Raw genomic sequence first — 8453 nt, 5'->3', positions numbered from 1 at the left:
TGATCAAAGTATAAAAAATCCAAAATTGACAAAAAATGCAAATTAAGAATTTAAAATGCGAGTTAGGGAGTTAGAAATATTTACAAATGGTGGTTTAGGGAGGACTCCACCAAACTCTCATTCTTGATGAGATGTCAAGGGGGCATGTCCAAGGTGTTGTTGATGTTGCTCAACACCTTGAAAAAAATAATCAAAAGCTTGTTCATTGTCGTGATAAAGTTCTTCAATAGATCTTTGCCCTTGTTGTCGTTCTTGATCGATAGCATTACCAATGTAGGGATTGAAAATCCCTTCAAACTCGTCGTCCCAAAGACCACAAACTTCATCCACTTGATCACTAAAGATCTCTTGAGTTGATAGAGACAACTCTCCCATTATCTTGTTTTGGCCAATCAGGCCGTCTTCTTCATTGCTTGACTTTGGTGAGCTTTGCAAGCTCTCTTTGTTACAATTCACTTGCTCTTTGAATGGAGCATCTTCAATTTTTTTCTTCCATTGGAGTTCCGACTTCTTCCTATCATCCTTCCGGCTATAATGATCGATCATGAAACATGGTTCATGTAAACGGGGAGCTCTCATAGTCTTGTCAAGATTGAAAGTTATACTCTCATCTCCCACTTCTAGAGTGAGCTCTCCATATTTCACATCAATCACCGCACCCGCGGTGTGTAAGAAAGGTCTTCCTAGAATGATTGGAATGTTGGAATCTTCTTCCATATCAACAATGACAAAGTCCACTGGGATGAAAAATTTCCCAATTCGTACGGGAACATCTTCCCATATCCCTAATGGTGTCTTCGTCGATCTATCGACCATTTGGAGTGTGATATTGGTGCATTTAAGCTCTCCCATCCCCAACCTTTTACTCACCGAGTACGGCATAACACTCACACTAGCCCCTAGATCACATAAGGCTTTGTTGGTCGTGGTGTTGCCAATGGTACACGGTACTGAGAAGCTTCCCGGATCCTTGAGTTTTGGAGGTGAACTCCCTTGAAGTATTGCACTACTCACCTTAGTGAAGGCGATAGTCTCAAGCTTCCGGATCGACTTCTTCTTTGTGAGGATGTCTTTCATGTATTTCGCATAGGCCGGCACGTGATTGATTAATTCCGTGAAAGGAATTGAGACTTCTAAATTCTTCACAATTTCCATAAACTTTCCAAGTTGGTCATCAAATTTGGGCTTGGCTTGACGACTTGGAAAAGGAAGTCTAATCACAATGGGCTCCTTCTCCTTGACCTTTTCTTCATTTTTCTTTGAAATTTCTTCCTTTGATGATTCTCCATCTTTGGAGTTTTGCACAATTTCTTCCTTATCACTAGCTTCCACAACTTCATCCTCAACTTGCTTCTTCGGTGCTTCATACATTGTACCACTTCTCAAGTGAATGGCACTAACCGTTTCATGTCTTGGGGGATTACTTTGAGGTGGTAATTGCCCCTTTTGTCTTTGTGAGCTTGAAGATGCTAGTTGAGTTAATTGGGTTTCCAACATTTTGGTGTGAGCTAGGATGTTGTTGATGGTGGTTTCCTTTGCTTGACTATCTTTTTGCATTTGAGTGAAAAATTCTTGTTGGTTCTTTTGCATTTGGAGGACCGATTTTTAAACATCAAAACCTTGGTCATTTTGTTGATTGTATGGATTTTGATTTTGGTATCCTTGGTTTTGGTTGTAAAAGGGTCTTTGATTTTGGTTTCTCATGGGAGGTGGGGTGTATGTTGTTTGAGGGTTTTGAACATTTTGGCTTTTGTATTATAGATTTGGATGGAATTTGGTGTTTTCATTGTAATAGTTGGAATAAGGGGTACCACTCTTGTATGCTTGGAAAGCATTCACTTGTTCATTTGTTCCCCTACATTCACTTGAGTCATGTCCCAAAGTTTCACAATTCTCACATATCCCACTTGGGATTGATGAGGATGCCGTCATGGCATTAACATGATGCTTTGGTGATTTTGAGGCTTCTTCAAGTCTAGCCATAGATTTTTCAAACTTCAAATTGATTGTGTCAATCTGAGCACTAAGTTGAGCACCCAATTGAGTAACAGAGTCCACTTCATGCTTTCCTCCTCTAGTAACCTTGCGAGGTCTACTATATTGTGAGTTATGGACCGCCATTTCCTTAATTTTGTTCCAAGTTTGATTGTCATCAACTTCGGTGAACATTCCATTTGATCCCATGTTGAGAATGTTCCTTGAATCTTCATATAGACCATTCCAAAATTGTTGTACCAAGAACCACTCGCTAAGTCCATGGTGAGGACATGAGCGACAAATTCCCATGAACCGCTCCCAAGCTTCATACAAATAATCTTCATTCCTTTGCTTAAAACCCGTAATTTGAGCTCTTAGCATGTTAGTCTTTTCCGGTGGGTAGAATTTTTTGTAGAAAGCTAGAGCCAACGTTTTCCAAGAATCAATTCTGAGAGTGGCCTTATCAAGGCCCTTCAACCATTGTTTCGCGGTGCCAATTAGAGAAATAGGAAATAAGACCCATCGAATTTGGTCTTGAGTTACACCGGTTTGAGAAATCGCATCACAATAGTCACAAAAGGTCTCCATATGAGAATGAGGGTCTTCACTAGGCATCCCCCCAAATTGGCTCCTTTCGACTAATTGGATAAAAGTGGATTTGGCAATGAAATTTCCGGTCAAATGTTGTGGTGTGGGAGTACCATTGGGTAGGTTCTCCTCGGTGGGTATGAAATGTGATGAAAACTTAGGCATTGTGGGTTAATTTTGTGTTGTATTTTGTGTTGGGTTCTCCTCACCTTCTCTTGCAAAAGGGTTGATGAACTCAATAGTTGGTTGAATATCTACAACCTCACTAATACCTCTCAAATTTCTCCTAGCAAGTCTTCTATTGGTTGTCAAAGTTCTTTCAATTTCATGATCAAAAGGTAACAAATCACCTTGTGACCTTCTAGACATGCAAAAAATCAAACAACTCGAAAACAATTAGAACAAACCTTGAGGAGTTTTACTTCCTCAATGCAAAGAAAGACACAACTAATAACAATATAAGAAAATCTAAATCAAGATAACACTGTCCCCGGCAACGGCGCCATTTTTGGTCGGACGATTTCGGATGCTATATTCTATTTTTCGGAACAATTGTCGTTGGAAGCACCTAGACCAAAATACAATTTATAACTTCAGAAACAACTCTACAATAAATAAAGAGGCAAGTAAAGGTCGGATCACAAGGGACGGGAATTGAGATGAGATTTCTATTGAAATTAGTGGTGTCTTAGGGGTGTCACAATTTGGGTTGATGTAGAAGGTCACTAAACTAAATAGCAATGAAAGTAAATAAGCAAGATGAATTGAAAGGATTGTAAACAATTGATAAAAAAGCACTAGGGTGTCATGGGGTCATAGGGGATTCATGGGAATTGATCATACAAACATGTTCTCAAATTATAAGCAAGCAATTATTGTTGTGATGGATTGAGTTGGGTTATATCTTACAATCCTAAGAAAGTTTGGGTCCCGGAGCCGAATCGATTAGATTGTATAACACCTACAAGTCGACTTAGTCTTCCCTACTCAACAACATGCATGGTCTAATGAGACTCGAGTTGGTTTATGTCTTACAAGTCTCATTTAAAAAATAGGTGATGGGTAAAAAATGCAAGGATTCATAGGCTCACATTTCATCAAACATAACATGTGCATGAGTTGAGATCAAAACAAGCAAGCAAATAAACCATGAAAGCATATTAATTTAAGCATGAATCATTCCCCATGTTGGTTTCCCCTAATTACCCATTAACCCTAACTATGGAACTACTCACTCATTATCATGTTGAACATGCTAGCAAGGTTGTCAATCATACCAACAAAGTGAAACATGATGAACAAATAAAAGTAATTAGCAATAATTAAAAAGGGATTAAGAGAATTATAACTACTAATGATTCCAATAATAAAGCAAAGAATAATAGAAGTACTTGATGCTTGATTGAGAGGTTGTCAATCTCCCAATAATAACCCAAATAATCTTCAATTACCCAAAATAAAGGATGAACAAAAGAGAGATTAAGGAAATAAAACTTGTTTTAAAACTTGATTAATTGTTGATTACAAAACTAAAGAGAGATTTGATTGATATTAACTACTCTAAGAATTGATAAGAAGAACATGCTCTTCTAATTAGACTAATGGGGTATTTATAGTGGAAATTAGGTGGATGCATTAGGGTTAACTAAGAGCTTAAATGACGATTAAGTCCCTACTTAGGGAAACGCCGGTATTTTCTGGAGGAAGGGCATCTTTCTTGAAGCTTGAAGAAACGGATTTGCGCTGTCTTGGAATCCGTGCGTCTTAGGCACGGGACGACCGGATTCCTGAGTCTCTGCCCGGGCGTCTTTGAGAGAAGACGGGCGTCTTCTAGGTGCTGCTGCCCGGCCGTCTTTGGTAGAAGACGCACGGATTGTGGTCCTGGGGGACGGGCGTCTTCAGGGGAAGACGGGCGGATTGCTGCTCAGCCGTGTTTCTTCTTCTTTTCTTCCCTTTTCTTCATAAAATCCTTGGGGATTTCCTTGGGGATGCAAGGATCTTTCCTCATCATTGCCCAACTACTATAATATGTACAAAGGCCTTCCAATCGTGTCTCTCCTTGATGCTTGGTCATTGGATTCAATTAATTTAGTCTCATTTTGCCATGAAAATGCAAGGTTTGCACTCCTTTCCTACCAAGGACACAAAACCTCAAAGAATATGCAAAACAAAGAACTAAAGACAATAAATGACCCAAATATGCACTAAAAATCATGGGAACAATCCTAGGAAGGTTTGGGTCCCGGAGCCGAATCGATTAGATTGTACAACACCTACAGGTCGACTTAATCCTCCCTACTCAACTATATGCATGGTCTAATGAGACTCGAGTTGGTTTATGTCTTACAAGTCTCATTGAAAAGGTAAGTGATGGGTAAAAAATGCAAGGATTCATAGGCTCACATTTCATCAAACATAACATGTGCATAAGTTGAGATCACAACAAGCAAGCAAATAAATTATTAAAACATATTAAATTAAGCATGAATCATCCCCCATGTTGGTTTTCCCTATATCCCCATTAACCCTAGTTAAGGAAACTACTCACTCATTATCAAGTTTAACATGTTAACAAGGTTGTCAATCATATTAACAAAGCAAGACATGATGAATAAATGAAGATGATTAACAATAATTAAAAAGGGATTAAGAGAATTATACCTAATGATGATTCCAAAATAATAATGCAAAGAATAATAGAAGTACTTGATGATTGATGGAAGGTTGTCAATCTCCCAATAAACCCAAATAATCTTCAATTACCCAAAATAAAGGATGAACAATAGAGAAATTAAGGAAATGATATTTGTATTAAGACTTGATTAAAAGTTGATTACAAGATTAAAGAGAGATTAGAATAATATAAACTACACTAAAGATTGATAAGAAGAACATCATAATCTAATTAGACTAATGGGGTATTTATAGTGGGGATTGGCGCATAAATTAGGGTTACTAAGGGCTTAAATGGCGATTAAGTCCTTGAGGAATCGCTCCTCTCAAGAAAAGATGCGGGTCTCCTTTTAGCTAGTTTTCCAAAAATATGCGCGTCTCGAATGAAGAAAGAAGGGGGCGTGTTTCTCTGGAGGACAATCCGAGCGTCCAAAGGTCGGGAGGAGCGGATTGCATAGGGCTTGGACGAGCGGCCTGGCAGCTTGGACGAGCGGCCTGGGGAGCTTCTGGACGGGCGTCCCGAGGGGTGAGACGAGCGGATCTTAGCTCAGCTTCTTTTCTTCTTTTCTTCTTCCAACAATCCTCCGGGATTTTGTCGGGGATGCAAGGATCTTCTTCATCATTACCCATCTACTACATTATGAACAAAGGCCTTCTAGTCTTGTGTTCTTTTTGATGCTTGGTCATTAGATTCGATTAATTTAGCTCTTTTTTGCCATGAAAATACAAGGTTTGCACTCCTCTCCTACCAAGGAAACAAAACCTCAAAGAATATGCAAAACAAAGGACTAAAGATAGTAAATGACCCAAATATGCGCTAAAAAGCATAGAAACGAGGCTAATTCGGGTACTAAATATGCTCAAATATTGATCACATCAACTAGTTTCATGCATAGCATTCTTGTGCATGAACTCCCCCTATTTTACACTAGCCATAGTGTCTTACTTGGTTTGGGGCAGTTCAAGAACAAGCATTGGGAGTTAATTCAAATTATGCTCTCCGACCAAAAAAACTTTCATGTATCATATAGTATAGTTTAGAATGCATTCACTTGTTTATATATGTCATGTAGTTTGCATTTAGTGTAGAAATCAAGCATTCTCATATTAGCTTGCATAATTTCCTATCGTATTGGTCATTGAGGAGAATGCCCATATTAGTGTGGGATGGGGAATTGGGGGAAAAAGACAATGTCAAATGCCACAAGAAATTGGGGGAAAAAACAACAACAAAAGCATACTCCCAGATGAAACTCAAAAATCTATTGATCCCTTTTCCATCAAATCCACTTTTGTGCATGGTAGAGAGGGGACGACCCTTCTTCTTGTCTAGGCAAGGAGGGGAATTCCGCGATCCTCCAGTGTTTTTAACACCATACGGAGTCTACTCTAGACGAAAGCATTTACCAATTGAGGACAAAGTTACCCTAGCTTGACACAACTTGGAGGTGATTTATTGGTATCCTTCTAGGTTTAGTAGTTTGAAGAAACCATATCTATGATGGATTGTGTACCCTTAGATTGCTTCCCTTGTAGACAATTTCCGTCACTTAGATGAGGAAAGTGACTATTCTTTTGTAGATGCATCCATTACTTGTTTTGTGTGCTTTAATGCTTGGATGTATCGCCATTTTGGAAAGCCCCACCTTGCCTTGCAAGAAGGAATCCTACCTCATGGTTGTCTTGTTGTGAGTTGAAGGGGTGGAGTGAGACCCGCTAATTGTCTCACATCGGCTATATTACTAGGTTAGTTTAAATAAAGGTCCTAGTTGTAGTCACCTCTTTATCGGGACGAGCAAAGGTTCGGTTTGGGGATGTTTGATGTGACTCATATTTGACCATATTTAATCCCCGAATTAACCTCGTTCCCATGCTTTATAGTGTATAATTGGGTCATTTACTATCTTTAGTTTCCATTTTGCATATTCTTTGAGGTTTTGTCCCCTTGGTAGGAAAGGAGTGCTAACCTTGCATTTACATGGCGAAATGGAGCTAAATTGATCTCATCTAATGACCAAGCATCAAAGAGAAGACCAATTCTAGAGGCCTAAGTAGATAATAAAGTGAATTGGGCAATGATGAAAGGATCCTTGCATCCCCGAAATGATCCTTGTGGATTGTGGAGGAAGAAAAGAAGAGTAGCTGACTGCCCAGGGATACAAGCGGATCATACACGATCCGGGCGTCTCCTTTCAACACCATCAGGGCATCTTTAGTCCAAGATGAGCGGATCTCAGCACAGGGAGCCAAGCGTCTCCCAAACAATCCGCACGGATCGAAGGTCAGAGAGCCCGTGCCACAGTTCAAGACGCATGGATTGTGGCCAGACTAGCAACACGGATATGCTCATTTCCTTCAAGAGGAGCATTTCCTCAACTTTTCTTAGGGTCTTAATAGTCATTTAAGCCCTTAGTAACCCTAATCCTTGTACCTAATCTTTAGTATAAATACACCTTTGTACTACCTAGATTGGAAGGACCTTCTAATTAGATCTTAATCATTCCTTAATACTCTCTTAATTAGTTCTTAATACTCTAAAATTATTTGTAATACAATTTATCAATATTAATCATATCTTAATCTTTTCTTAATTTCTCTATTGTTCATCATTTATTTTGGGTAATTAGAAGATCATTTGGGTTTATTGGGGGATTGACAACCTTCCATCAATCATCAAGTACTTCTATTATTCTTAGCTTTATTATTTGGAATCTCCATAGGTATAATTCTCTTAACCCTTGTTTTAATTATTGTTAATTACTTTCATTTGTTCATCATGCTTAGCCTTGTTAGTTTGATTGACAATCTTATTAGCATGTTGAATGTGGTAATGAGTGAGTAGTCTCCTAGCTAGGGTTAATGGGGAATTAGGGGAAACCAACATGGGGAATTATTCATGCTTAATCTAATATGTTTTCATAATTAAATTGCTTACTTGTTGTGATTTCAACTTATGCACATGTTATGTTTGATGAAATGCGAGCCTATGAATCCTTGCATTTTTTACCCATCACCTATCTTTTCAATGAGGCTTGTAAGCTTATACACCAACTCGGGCCTTATTAGACCATGCATATATTTGAATAGGAAGGATTAAGTCGACTTGTAGGTGTTGTACATTCTAATCGATTCGGCTCCGAGACCCAAACCTTCTTAGGGATTGTAAGCTTATACACCAACTCGATCCCATCACAACAATAATTGTTTGCTATAAA

At 38.8% G+C, this 8453-nt stretch overlaps 1 non-coding gene across 1 annotated transcript; it reads left to right on the top strand.

Moving 5' to 3' along the window:
- The first annotated feature begins 2251 nt into the window (after window positions 1–2251).
- On the top strand, window positions 2252–2358 carry LOC141603062 (small nucleolar RNA R71). The gene has a single exon (XR_012524960.1). It is a non-coding gene; the product is annotated as a small nucleolar RNA R71 (small nucleolar RNA).
- Window positions 2359–8453: the final 6095 nt, after the last annotated feature.

Source organism: Silene latifolia, chromosome 9 (assembly GCF_048544455.1).
Source record: "Silene latifolia isolate original U9 population chromosome 9, ASM4854445v1, whole genome shotgun sequence".
Taxonomy (NCBI): Eukaryota; Viridiplantae; Streptophyta; class Magnoliopsida; order Caryophyllales; family Caryophyllaceae; genus Silene; species Silene latifolia.
This window is presented reverse-complemented; position numbering and strand designations above follow the sequence as displayed.